General features: G+C 62.1%; 4 pseudogenes; all 4 read left to right on the top strand.

The window, feature by feature from the left end:
* The first annotated feature begins 321 nt into the window (after positions 1-321).
* LOC142874443 (uncharacterized) lies at positions 322-440 on the top strand (annotated as a pseudogene).
* A 3,863-nt stretch (positions 441-4,303) lies between these two features.
* LOC142874442 (uncharacterized) lies at positions 4,304-4,422 on the top strand (annotated as a pseudogene).
* Positions 4,423-8,281: 3,859 nt separating this feature from the next.
* Positions 8,282-8,400, top strand: LOC142874441 (uncharacterized; annotated as a pseudogene).
* Positions 8,401-12,232: 3,832 nt separating this feature from the next.
* Positions 12,233-12,351, top strand: LOC142874440 (uncharacterized; annotated as a pseudogene).
* Positions 12,352-14,059: the final 1,708 nt, after the last annotated feature.

Here is a 14,059-nt window from a genome sequence, read left to right as displayed (position 1 = left end):
GGGCGGGGAGGTGAAGGAGGCCAGGCGAGGAGAGGAGGGGGGCTGGAAGGTCTCCACCTTGGTGGGTCCAGCCGTGGAGGCGCATCTTGTGTGAGTGTGAGTGAGTGAGTGAGTGTGAGTGTGTGTGTATAGAGAGACAGCCCCCAACCTCGGCCCGCCGCTCCCTGCCCGCCCCGCCTGTCACCCCCGTCCCTCGGAGCCCGCCGGACCCGGCCGGCGAACTCAACAGGCCCGGCCCGGCGCGGGGCCTGGGGCGGGAGGAGGCGGCGGGGAAGCGCAGAGAGGCTCGGCTTCTTGAGCGGGGCAGGGGCGCCCTCCACCGTCCACGGCCACACCACCCCGAACGCGCCCGATCCCGTCTGGTCTCGGAAGCTAAGCAGGGTCGGGCCTGGTTAGAACTTGGATGGGAGACCGCCCGGGAATACCGGGTGCCGTAGGCTTCTTCTTTTTTTTTTTTTTTTTTTTTTGCCTCTGGTTCTGTCGCGTTTCTGGGAGCGCGGGGGCGGCCCGGGGTGGGGGTGACCCCCACCCTCAGCGCCCGCCGCGGTGCCTGGCGCCCCAGCCCGCACCGTGGGGCCTCCTCTTGTCCCGAGCCGTGACACCGCCGCCACGCGGCAGCATGCGTGGCTTCTGGACTGTCAGGTCTCAGACCAAAGGTCTGCTCTGTGGGAACGGACACGCCGGAGGAAACCTTGAGAGTCTGAGAGGGGAGGGAGTTCCAGAAGAAGGCCAGGATGTCATTTTGAGGGAGTATGTGACCAGAACTCGTCCCGTTGCTTTTGGGGTTCTATGGGCTACACGTAGGGATCTTTGGTGGTGGCACCTGATGTTGGGGGATCCGGAGTCACACCCAGACCTGCTCCACAGGCCTCCTTTTACTTTTCTCTTCGGATTCATTTTTTTTTTTTTTTTTTGAGACAGAGTCTGGGTTTGTTGCCCAGGCTAGAGTGAGTGCCGTGGCGTCAGCCTAGCTCACAGCAACTTCAAACTCCTGGGCTCGAGTGATCCTTCTGCCTCAGCCTCCCGGGTAGCTGGGACTGCAGGCATGCGCCACCATGCCCCGCTAATTTTTTATATATATATCAGTTGGCCAATTAATTTCTTTCTATTTATAGTAGAGACGGGGTCTCGCTCTTGCTCAGGCTGGTTTTGAACTCCTGACCTTGAGCAATCCGCCCGCCTCGGCCTCCCAAGAGCTAGGATTACAGGCGTGAGCCACAGCGCCCGGCCGGATTCATTATTTTTAAAAAGTGTCTCTTATCTCTATTATTGCATTTTCTTTTCTCTCTCTTTTCAAGCAGATGATGGGAGTCCAAGTATTAAGGTGACATGTGTTGCCCGTGCCCCCCTCCGCCCCGTGTTCTTATTCATTTACCTCTCATGTTGTTCCAGCATATTGTGGGGGCACCAATGTTAAGGTCGGGTGCGGTGCGTTGCCCTCTCCCAGCCTCCCCCCTCGGGTCAGAGCTTCAAGTGCGCCCATCCCCCAGTTGGTGCGCACCCACCCCATTCCTAATGGATGTGTATGCCCATCCCCTCCCCCCACCCGCCCGACACCCACCCGAAGAAGGTGATTCCTCTGTGTCCACTTAGGTGTCCATCGGTTCGTACCCATTTGCTGGTGAGCGCGAGCACGTGGTGCTCGTGTGTCCATTCTTGGGATACTTGGCTTACTGGAACGGGTTCCAGCTCTGGCCAGGAGAACCAGGAGAGGTGCCCTCTCACCGCTGCTCCTCATAGCCGAATAGCACTCCGTGGTGTCCACGCGCCACATTTTATTTACCCACTCGTGGGTCGATGGGCACTCGGGTGGCTTCCAGGTCTTTGCGATTGTGACTTGTGCCCTGACTCTAACCCTAACCCTTACCCAGCCCGTCTCCTCCACGGCCCCTGCCTGACTGACTCCTTCCCGCCCGGCCTGTCACCTGTCACCGTCCTCTGCCCCTGCCTGACACGCTCCTCCCCGCCCGGGCCGTCACCGTCCTCGGCCCCTGCCTGACGGGGCTCCTCTGTCGCCTGGGCCTTCCAAGGGCTTGGTGTGGACGCTGGTTCCAGGACGCCCTCCCAGGAACCCGGTAGCAGGGCGGCCGCAGCGTCTCGCGCAACCCAACCGTCCGCCGGCTGGCCGCCGTCGCTAAGTGGCCTGCGGGGGACGTGCTCCCGCTGTGCCGTGGGGGCCCAGCCTGGTGTCTTCTCTGAGGCCCCGCGGCTGCCGCTCCCCGCAAGGGGATAGCCGCGGAGGTGGGGACCGCCTCCTCATGGGGACGTACACTCAGCTCTCCACGTCGGATTCCGGGGCTCTCTGTCCTGCCAGAAGGCCCAGCTGGCCTGCGGGTCCTTAGAGTGGCAAAAACATCCGAAAACTGAGATTGAGGGTCCGGTGGGTGTCTGCACTTTTGTGCTGGGCACCCCAGGGAGGCCCGGGGGCTGGCTGGACAACGCGGTCTGCTGGGCGGGGGCTTTGGAGGAGCAACTGATGCCCTTTGCACTTTGGGTAGCAAGTGTCTGAGGTGTCTCTGGGCCCTGTGCCATGTGGGGGCGGGGGCGGGGGCGGGGTGGGAGGAGGAGGAGGAGGAGGAGGAGGAGGAGGAGGAGGTGGGAAGGGCCGTGGCCTGCAGTCGTGTTCCCCGGGGTGGCACAGCATGTGGCTTCTTCCACAGGCTGCTTGGCCTGGGCTCCCTGCACCTGGGCCTTTGGAGGACTGGCCCTGTGCTTGCCAACACTTCCTGCAGGGACCCAGAGCTGGGAGGTTGCATCTCTCAGCCCTGGGTCGGGCAGAGCCCCAGCGGGCCATGCCCACAACCTCTCTCAGCACGGGTCCCCCAGAAGGCTCCTTTGGGACCAGGATTCTCTTGCGGGTGACTCTTTAAGGTCTGGCCCCTGGATGGAGGGGCACCAGGAGTAGAGGAGCAGGAAGGGGAAGGGGGTGGCCATGCGAGGGGACACTTTCAGGCCAAGTCCCAGCTTCAGCCTGATCCTCCTGGGAACCCCTGGGTGGACATCACACCTCCTGGTTGCCCCGCTCTGAGACAAGGAGCCGGGCTTCGCATTCCCACAGCAGCCAGTCGTGGGCTGAGGACACCTGGGGCGTTGGGAACTCCCTGGCTTCTCCTTGGATTAACATCTGGAGCTGCTTGTGAATTGTGCCGCCACACACACCCGAGTGCAGGTGTCTTCTGCACAGACTGCGGGCCTCGCTCTTCTGAATGCCGCTAGCTCGCCACCCACCCACCCGCGGGTGAACCTGGTCAGGGTACTTTCTCTCAGGGGCAGACTCTCATCCGGGCGGGCTACCGGTGTCTCTGTTTGCTCGTTTCTTTCTTCCACTTCGGGAAAGGCTTCCTTACTGGGTGTGGAAATCTCCTATGCCTTTCCTCGCCTATTCTGTCAGCTTTCAAATTCTCTTTCGGTTGCCACCCTCACAGATGGATTAGGAAACTCTTTGCGGTGCACTCATTAGTGAAATGACCTCAATGACGCTGGAATCCAATATCTAATCGCCGATTTTTAGCGAGTCCACACGCCAGGGTGGTTGGGGTCCAATGCAGCCCCGGCCAGGCCCAGGCCCCTTGGACTGGGCCACAGGAGGACACAGAGGAGGGTCCCGGCCCCCACGGTAGCGGTGCGGGCAGTTCTCCAAGGGCTTGGGTGTTTTCCAGAGGGAGGAGATGGAGGGGACTGATTTCTTCAGCGCCCCACAAACCACGCCACCCCACCCCACCCATGGGACACATCCGGGGGGAGAGAGAGAGAGAGAGAGAGAGAGAGAGAGAGAGAGAGAGAGAGACGCCCCATACACTGGCTCCCCTCCCCCGTGTGCTGTGCCCCAGCCCTGGCCAGGGGGAATAGGCGGCCGCAGGGCCACAGGGTGGGCGGCGCAGCTGAAAGGGGTTGTGGGGGAGGGCGGCCCCTGGCTGGGGTCAAAGGGCGAGCGCCCCGCCCACCCCGTGCGCAGTCAGCGGCCGCGGCGCGCTGGGGGTGGGGGCGGGGAGGTGAAGGAGGCCAGGCGAGGAGAGGAGGGGGGCTGGAAGGTCTCCACCTTGGTGGGTCCAGCCGTGGAGGCGCATCTTGTGTGAGTGTGAGTGAGTGAGTGAGTGTGAGTGTGTGTGTATAGAGAGACAGCCCCCAACCTCGGCCCGCCGCTCCCTGCCCGCCCCGCCTGTCACCCCCGTCCCTCGGAGCCCGCCGGACCCGGCCGGCGAACTCAACAGGCCCGGCCCGGCGCGGGGCCTGGGGCGGGAGGAGGCGGCGGGGAAGCGCAGAGAGGCTCGGCTTCTTGAGCGGGGCAGGGGCGCCCTCCACCGTCCACGGCCACACCACCCCGAACGCGCCCGATCCCGTCTGGTCTCGGAAGCTAAGCAGGGTCGGGCCTGGTTAGAACTTGGATGGGAGACCGCCCGGGAATACCGGGTGCCGTAGGCTTCTTCTTTTTTTTTTTTTTTTTTTTGCCTCTGGTTCTGTCGCGTTTCTGGGAGCGCGGGGGCGGCCCGGGGTGGGGGTGACCCCCACCCTCAGCGCCCGCCGCGGTGCCTGGCGCCCCAGCCCGCACCGTGGGGCCTCCTCTTGTCCCGAGCCGTGACACCGCCGCCACGCGGCAGCATGCGTGGCTTCTGGACTGTCAGGTCTCAGACCAAAGGTCTGCTCTGTGGGAACGGACACGCCGGAGGAAACCTTGAGAGTCTGAGAGGGGAGGGAGTTCCAGAAGAAGGCCAGGATGTCATTTTGAGGGAGTATGTGACCAGAACTCGTCCCGTTGCTTTTGGGGTTCTATGGGCTACACGTAGGGATCTTTGGTGGTGGCACCTGATGTTGGGGGATCCGGAGTCACACCCAGACCTGCTCCACAGGCCTCCTTTTACTTTTCTCTTCGGATTCATTTTTTTTTTTTTTTTTTTGAGACAGAGTCTGGGTTTGTTGCCCAGGCTAGAGTGAGTGCCGTGGCGTCAGCCTAGCTCACAGCAACTTCAAACTCCTGGGCTCGAGTGATCCTTCTGCCTCAGCCTCCCGGGTAGCTGGGACTGCAGGCATGCGCCACCATGCCCCGCTAATTTTTTATATATATATCAGTTGGCCAATTAATTTCTTTCTATTTATAGTAGAGACGGGGTCTCGCTCTTGCTCAGGCTGGTTTTGAACTCCTGACCTTGAGCAATCCGCCCGCCTCGGCCTCCCAAGAGCTAGGATTACAGGCGTGAGCCACAGCGCCCGGCCGGATTCATTATTTTTAAAAAGTGTCTCTTATCTCTATTATTGCATTTTCTTTTCTCTCTCTTTTCAAGCAGATGATGGGAGTCCAAGTATTAAGGTGACATGTGTTGCCCGTGCCCCCCTCCGCCCCGTGTTCTTATTCATTTACCTCTCATGTTGTTCCAGCATATTGTGGGGGCACCAATGTTAAGGTCGGGTGCGGTGCGTTGCCCTCTCCCAGCCTCCCCCCTCGGGTCAGAGCTTCAAGTGCGCCCATCCCCCAGTTGGTGCGCACCCACCCCATTCCTAATGGATGTGTATGCCCATCCCCTCCCCCCACCCGCCCGACACCCACCCGAAGAAGGTGATTCCTCTGTGTCCACTTAGGTGTCCATCGGTTCGTACCCATTTGCTGGTGAGCGCGAGCACGTGGTGCTCGTGTGTCCATTCTTGGGATACTTGGCTTACTGGAACGGGTTCCAGCTCTGGCCAGGAGAACCAGGAGAGGTGCCCTCTCACCGCTGCTCCTCATAGCCGAATAGCACTCCGTGGTGTCCACGCGCCACATTTTATTTACCCACTCGTGGGTCGATGGGCACTCGGGTGGCTTCCAGGTCTTTGCGATTGTGACTTGTGCCCTGACTCTAACCCTAACCCTTACCCAGCCCGTCTCCTCCACGGCCCCTGCCTGACTGACTCCTTCCCGCCCGGCCTGTCACCTGTCACCGTCCTCTGCCCCTGCCTGACACGCTCCTCCCCGCCCGGGCCGTCACCGTCCTCGGCCCCTGCCTGACGGGGCTCCTCTGTCGCCTGGGCCTTCCAAGGGCTTGGTGTGGACGCTGGTTCCAGGACGCCCTCCCAGGAACCCGGTAGCAGGGCGGCCGCAGCGTCTCGCGCAACCCAACCGTCCGCCGGCTGGCCGCCGTCGCTAAGTGGCCTGCGGGGGACGTGCTCCCGCTGTGCCGTGGGGGCCCAGCCTGGTGTCTTCTCTGAGGCCCCGCGGCTGCCGCTCCCCGCAAGGGGATAGCCGCGGAGGTGGGGACCGCCTCCTCATGGGGACGTACACTCAGCTCTCCACGTCGGATTCCGGGGCTCTCTGTCCTGCCAGAAGGCCCAGCTGGCCTGCGGGTCCTTAGAGTGGCAAAAACATCCGAAAACTGAGATTGAGGGTCCGGTGGGTGTCTGCACTTTTGTGCTGGGCACCCCAGGGAGGCCCGGGGGCTGGCTGGACAACGCGGTCTGCTGGGCGGGGGCTTTGGAGGAGCAACTGATGCCCTTTGCACTTTGGGTAGCAAGTGTCTGAGGTGTCTCTGGGCCCTGTGCCATGTGGGGGCGGGGGCGGGGGCGGGGTGGGAGGAGGAGGAGGAGGAGGAGGAGGAGGTGGGAAGGGCCGTGGCCTGCAGTCGTGTTCCCCGGGGTGGCACAGCATGTGGCTTCTTCCACAGGCTGCTTGGCCTGGGCTCCCTGCACCTGGGCCTTTGGAGGACTGGCCCTGTGCTTGCCAACACTTCCTGCAGGGACCCAGAGCTGGGAGGTTGCATCTCTCAGCCCTGGGTCGGGCAGAGCCCCAGCGGGCCATGCCCACAACCTCTCTCAGCACGGGTCCCCCAGAAGGCTCCTTTGGGACCAGGATTCTCTTGCGGGTGACTCTTTAAGGTCTGGCCCCTGGATGGAGGGGCACCAGGAGTAGAGGAGCAGGAAGGGGAAGGGGGTGGCCATGCGAGGGGACACTTTCAGGCCAAGTCCCAGCTTCAGCCTGATCCTCCTGGGAACCCCTGGGTGGACATCACACCTCCTGGTTGCCCCGCTCTGAGACAAGGAGCCGGGCTTCGCATTCCCACAGCAGCCAGTCGTGGGCTGAGGACACCTGGGGCGTTGGGAACTCCCTGGCTTCTCCTTGGATTAACATCTGGAGCTGCTTGTGAATTGTGCCGCCACACACACCCGAGTGCAGGTGTCTTCTGCACAGACTGCGGGCCTCGCTCTTCTGAATGCCGCTAGCTCGCCACCCACCCACCCGCGGGTGAACCTGGTCAGGGTACTTTCTCTCAGGGGCAGACTCTCATCCGGGCGGGCTACCGGTGTCTCTGTTTGCTCGTTTCTTTCTTCCACTTCGGGAAAGGCTTCCTTACTGGGTGTGGAAATCTCCTATGCCTTTCCTCGCCTATTCTGTCAGCTTTCAAATTCTCTTTCGGTTGCCACCCTCACAGATGGATTAGGAAACTCTTTGCGGTGCACTCATTAGTGAAATGACCTCAATGACGCTGGAATCCAATATCTAATCGCCGATTTTTAGCGAGTCCACACGCCAGGGTGGTTGGGGTCCAATGCAGCCCCGGCCAGGCCCAGGCCCCTTGGACTGGGCCACAGGAGGACACAGAGGAGGGTCCCGGCCCCCACGGTAGCGGTGCGGGCAGTTCTCCAAGGGCTTGGGTGTTTTCCAGAGGGAGGAGATGGAGGGGACTGATTTCTTCAGCGCCCCACAAACCACGCCACCCCACCCCACCCATGGGACACATCCGGGGGGAGAGAGAGAGAGAGAGAGAGAGAGAGAGAGAGAGAGAGAGAGAGAGAGAGACGCCCCATACACTGGCTCCCCTCCCCCGTGTGCTGTGCCCCAGCCCTGGCCCGGGGGAATAGGCGGCCGCAGGGCCACAGGGTGGGCGGCGCAGCTGAAAGGGGTTGTGGGGGAGGGCGGCCCCTGGCTGGGGTCAAAGGGCGAGCGCCCCGCCCACCCCGTGCGCAGTCAGCGGCCGCGGCGCGCTGGGGGTGGGGGCGGGGAGGTGAAGGAGGCCAGGCGAGGAGAGGAGGGGGGCTGGAAGGTCTCCACCTTGGTGGGTCCAGCCGTGGAGGCGCATCTTGTGTGAGTGTGAGTGAGTGAGTGAGTGTGAGTGTGTGTGTATAGAGAGACAGCCCCCAACCTCGGCCCGCCGCTCCCTGCCCGCCCCGCCTGTCACCCCCGTCCCTCGGAGCCCGCCGGACCCGGCCGGCGAACTCAACAGGCCCGGCCCGGCGCGGGGCCTGGGGCGGGAGGAGGCGGCGGGGAAGCGCAGAGAGGCTCGGCTTCTTGAGCGGGGCAGGGGCGCCCTCCACCGTCCACGGCCACACCACCCCGAACGCGCCCGATCCCGTCTGGTCTCGGAAGCTAAGCAGGGTCGGGCCTGGTTAGAACTTGGATGGGAGACCGCCCGGGAATACCGGGTGCCGTAGGCTTCTTCTTTTTTTTTTTTTTTTTTTTGCCTCTGGTTCTGTCGCGTTTCTGGGAGCGCGGGGGCGGCCCGGGGTGGGGGTGACCCCCACCCTCAGCGCCCGCCGCGGTGCCTGGCGCCCCAGCCCGCACCGTGGGGCCTCCTCTTGTCCCGAGCCGTGACACCGCCGCCACGCGGCAGCATGCGTGGCTTCTGGACTGTCAGGTCTCAGACCAAAGGTCTGCTCTGTGGGAACGGACACGCCGGAGGAAACCTTGAGAGTCTGAGAGGGGAGGGAGTTCCAGAAGAAGGCCAGGATGTCATTTTGAGGGAGTATGTGACCAGAACTCGTCCCGTTGCTTTTGGGGTTCTATGGGCTACACGTAGGGATCTTTGGTGGTGGCACCTGATGTTGGGGGATCCGGAGTCACACCCAGACCTGCTCCACAGGCCTCCTTTTACTTTTCTCTTCGGATTCATTTTTTTTTTTTTTTTTTGAGACAGAGTCTGGGTTTGTTGCCCAGGCTAGAGTGAGTGCCGTGGCGTCAGCCTAGCTCACAGCAACTTCAAACTCCTGGGCTCGAGTGATCCTTCTGCCTCAGCCTCCCGGGTAGCTGGGACTGCAGGCATGCGCCACCATGCCCCGCTAATTTTTTATATATATATCAGTTGGCCAATTAATTTCTTTCTATTTATAGTAGAGACGGGGTCTCGCTCTTGCTCAGGCTGGTTTTGAACTCCTGACCTTGAGCAATCCGCCCGCCTCGGCCTCCCAAGAGCTAGGATTACAGGCGTGAGCCACAGCGCCCGGCCGGATTCATTATTTTTAAAAAGTGTCTCTTATCTCTATTATTGCATTTTCTTTTCTCTCTCTTTTCAAGCAGATGATGGGAGTCCAAGTATTAAGGTGACATGTGTTGCCCGTGCCCCCCTCCGCCCCGTGTTCTTATTCATTTACCTCTCATGTTGTTCCAGCATATTGTGGGGGCACCAATGTTAAGGTCGGGTGCGGTGCGTTGCCCTCTCCCAGCCTCCCCCCTCGGGTCAGAGCTTCAAGTGCGCCCATCCCCCAGTTGGTGCGCACCCACCCCATTCCTAATGGATGTGTATGCCCATCCCCTCCCCCCACCCGCCCGACACCCACCCGAAGAAGGTGATTCCTCTGTGTCCACTTAGGTGTCCATCGGTTCGTACCCATTTGCTGGTGAGCGCGAGCACGTGGTGCTCGTGTGTCCATTCTTGGGATACTTGGCTTACTGGAACGGGTTCCAGCTCTGGCCAGGAGAACCAGGAGAGGTGCCCTCTCACCGCTGCTCCTCATAGCCGAATAGCACTCCGTGGTGTCCACGCGCCACATTTTATTTACCCACTCGTGGGTCGATGGGCACTCGGGTGGCTTCCAGGTCTTTGCGATTGTGACTTGTGCCCTGACTCTAACCCTAACCCTTACCCAGCCCGTCTCCTCCACGGCCCCTGCCTGACTGACTCCTTCCCGCCCGGCCTGTCACCTGTCACCGTCCTCTGCCCCTGCCTGACACGCTCCTCCCCGCCCGGGCCGTCACCGTCCTCGGCCCCTGCCTGACGGGGCTCCTCTGTCGCCTGGGCCTTCCAAGGGCTTGGTGTGGACGCTGGTTCCAGGACGCCCTCCCAGGAACCCGGTAGCAGGGCGGCCGCAGCGTCTCGCGCAACCCAACCGTCCGCCGGCTGGCCGCCGTCGCTAAGTGGCCTGCGGGGGACGTGCTCCCGCTGTGCCGTGGGGGCCCAGCCTGGTGTCTTCTCTGAGGCCCCGCGGCTGCCGCTCCCCGCAAGGGGATAGCCGCGGAGGTGGGGACCGCCTCCTCATGGGGACGTACACTCAGCTCTCCACGTCGGATTCCGGGGCTCTCTGTCCTGCCAGAAGGCCCAGCTGGCCTGCGGGTCCTTAGAGTGGCAAAAACATCCGAAAACTGAGATTGAGGGTCCGGTGGGTGTCTGCACTTTTGTGCTGGGCACCCCAGGGAGGCCCGGGGGCTGGCTGGACAACGCGGTCTGCTGGGCGGGGGCTTTGGAGGAGCAACTGATGCCCTTTGCACTTTGGGTAGCAAGTGTCTGAGGTGTCTCTGGGCCCTGTGCCATGTGGGGGCGGGGGCGGGGGCGGGGTGGGAGGAGGAGGAGGAGGAGGAGGAGGAGGTGGGAAGGGCCGTGGCCTGCAGTCGTGTTCCCCGGGGTGGCACAGCATGTGGCTTCTTCCACAGGCTGCTTGGCCTGGGCTCCCTGCACCTGGGCCTTTGGAGGACTGGCCCTGTGCTTGCCAACACTTCCTGCAGGGACCCAGAGCTGGGAGGTTGCATCTCTCAGCCCTGGGTCGGGCAGAGCCCCAGCGGGCCATGCCCACAACCTCTCTCAGCACGGGTCCCCCAGAAGGCTCCTTTGGGACCAGGATTCTCTTGCGGGTGACTCTTTAAGGTCTGGCCCCTGGATGGAGGGGCACCAGGAGTAGAGGAGCAGGAAGGGGAAGGGGGTGGCCATGCGAGGGGACACTTTCAGGCCAAGTCCCAGCTTCAGCCTGATCCTCCTGGGAACCCCTGGGTGGACATCACACCTCCTGGTTGCCCCGCTCTGAGACAAGGAGCCGGGCTTCGCATTCCCACAGCAGCCAGTCGTGGGCTGAGGACACCTGGGGCGTTGGGAACTCCCTGGCTTCTCCTTGGATTAACATCTGGAGCTGCTTGTGAATTGTGCCGCCACACACACCCGAGTGCAGGTGTCTTCTGCACAGACTGCGGGCCTCGCTCTTCTGAATGCCGCTAGCTCGCCACCCACCCACCCGCGGGTGAACCTGGTCAGGGTACTTTCTCTCAGGGGCAGACTCTCATCCGGGCGGGCTACCGGTGTCTCTGTTTGCTCGTTTCTTTCTTCCACTTCGGGAAAGGCTTCCTTACTGGGTGTGGAAATCTCCTATGCCTTTCCTCGCCTATTCTGTCAGCTTTCAAATTCTCTTTCGGTTGCCACCCTCACAGATGGATTAGGAAACTCTTTGCGGTGCACTCATTAGTGAAATGACCTCAATGACGCTGGAATCCAATATCTAATCGCCGATTTTTAGCGAGTCCACACGCCAGGGTGGTTGGGGTCCAATGCAGCCCCGGCCAGGCCCAGGCCCCTTGGACTGGGCCACAGGAGGACACAGAGGAGGGTCCCGGCCCCCACGGTAGCGGTGCGGGCAGTTCTCCAAGGGCTTGGGTGTTTTCCAGAGGGAGGAGATGGAGGGGACTGATTTCTTCAGCGCCCCACAAACCACGCCACCCCACCCCACCCATGGGACACATCCGGGGAGAGAGAGAGAGAGAGAGAGAGAGAGACGCCCCATACACTGGCTCCCCTCCCCCGTGCGCTGTGCCCCAGCCCTGGCCCGGGGGAATAGGCGGCCGCAGGGCCACAGGGTGGGCGGAGCAGCTGAAAGGGGTTGTGGGGGAGGGCGGCCCCTGGCTGGGGTCAAAGGGCGAGCGCCCCGCCCACCCCGTGCGCAGTCAGCGGCCGCGGCGCGCTGGGGGTGGGGGCGGGGAGGTGAAGGAGGCCAGGCGAGGAGAGGAGGGGGGCTGGAAGGTCTCCACCTTGGTGGGTCCAGCCGTGGAGGCGCATCTTGTGTGAGTGTGAGTGAGTGAGTGAGTGTGAGTGTGTGTGTATAGAGAGACAGCCCCCAACCTCGGCCCGCCGCTCCCTGCCCGCCCCGCCTGTCACCCCCGTCCCTCGGAGCCCGCCGGACCCGGCCGGCGAACTCAACAGGCCCGGCCCGGCGCGGGGCCTGGGGCGGGAGGAGGCGGCGGGGAAGCGCAGAGAGGCTCGGCTTCTTGAGCGGGGCAGGGGCGCCCTCCACCGTCCACGGCCACACCACCCCGAACGCGCCCGATCCCGTCTGGTCTCGGAAGCTAAGCAGGGTCGGGCCTGGTTAGAACTTGGATGGGAGACCGCCCGGGAATACCGGGTGCCGTAGGCTTCTTCTTTTTTTTTTTTTTTTTTTTGCCTCTGGTTCTGTCGCGTTTCTGGGAGCGCGGGGGCGGCCCGGGGTGGGGGTGACCCCCACCCTCAGCGCCCGCCGCGGTGCCTGGCGCCCCAGCCCGCACCGTGGGGCCTCCTCTTGTCCCGAGCCGTGACACCGCCGCCACGCGGCAGCATGCGTGGCTTCTGGACTGTCAGGTCTCAGACCAAAGGTCTGCTCTGTGGGAACGGACACGCCGGAGGAAACCTTGAGAGTCTGAGAGGGGAGGGAGTTCCAGAAGAAGGCCAGGATGTCATTTTGAGGGAGTATGTGACCAGAACTCGTCCCGTTGCTTTTGGGGTTCTATGGGCTACACGTAGGGATCTTTGGTGGTGGCACCTGATGTTGGGGGATCCGGAGTCACACCCAGACCTGCTCCACAGGCCTCCTTTTACTTTTCTCTTCGGATTCATTTTTTTTTTTTTTTTTTGAGACAGAGTCTGGGTTTGTTGCCCAGGCTAGAGTGAGTGCCGTGGCGTCAGCCTAGCTCACAGCAACTTCAAACTCCTGGGCTCGAGTGATCCTTCTGCCTCAGCCTCCCGGGTAGCTGGGACTGCAGGCATGCGCCACCATGCCCCGCTAATTTTTTATATATATATCAGTTGGCCAATTAATTTCTTTCTATTTATAGTAGAGACGGGGTCTCGCTCTTGCTCAGGCTGGTTTTGAACTCCTGACCTTGAGCAATCCGCCCGCCTCGGCCTCCCAAGAGCTAGGATTACAGGCGTGAGCCACAGCGCCCGGCCGGATTCATTATTTTTAAAAAGTGTCTCTTATCTCTATTATTGCATTTTCTTTTCTCTCTCTTTTCAAGCAGATGATGGGAGTCCAAGTATTAAGGTGACATGTGTTGCCCGTGCCCCCCTCCGCCCCGTGTTCTTATTCATTTACCTCTCATGTTGTTCCAGCATATTGTGGGGGCACCAATGTTAAGGTCGGGTGCGGTGCGTTGCCCTCTCCCAGCCTCCCCCCTCGGGTCAGAGCTTCAAGTGCGCCCATCCCCCAGTCGGTGCGCACCCACCCCATTCCTAATGGATGTGTATGCCCATCCCCTCCCCCCACCCGCCCGACACCCACCCGAAGAAGGTGATTCCTCTGTGTCCACTTAGGTGTCCATCGGTTCGTACCCATTTGCTGGTGAGCGCGAGCACGTGGTGCTCGTGTGTCCATTCTTGGGATACTTGGCTTACTGGAACGGGTTCCAGCTCTGGCCAGGAGAACCAGGAGAGGTGCCCTCTCACCGCTGCTCCTCATAGCCGAATAGCACTCCGTGGTGTCCACGCGCCACATTTTATTTACCCACTCGTGGGTCGATGGGCACTCGGGTGGCTTCCAGGTCTTTGCGATTGTGACTTGTGCCCTGACTCTAACCCTAACCCTTACCCAGCCCGTCTCCTCCACGGCCCCTGCCTGACTGACTCCTTCCCGCCCGGCCTGTCACCTGTCACCGTCCTCTGCCCCTGCCTGACACGCTCCTCCCCGCCCGGGCCGTCACCGTCCTCGGCCCCTGCCTGACGGGGCTCCTCTGTCGCCTGGGCCTTCCAAGGGCTTGGTGTGGACGCTGGTTCCAGGACGCCCTCCCAGGAACCCGGTAGCAGGGCGGCCGCAGCGTCTCGCGCAACCCAACCGTCCGCCGGCTGGCCGCCGTCGCTAAGTGGCCTGCGGG

Source organism: Microcebus murinus, chromosome 12 (assembly GCF_040939455.1).
Source record: "Microcebus murinus isolate Inina chromosome 12, M.murinus_Inina_mat1.0, whole genome shotgun sequence".
Classification (NCBI taxonomy): Eukaryota; Metazoa; Chordata; class Mammalia; order Primates; family Cheirogaleidae; genus Microcebus; species Microcebus murinus.
Note: the sequence above shows the minus strand (reverse complement) of the source record. Positions and strands in the feature narration are given on the sequence as shown.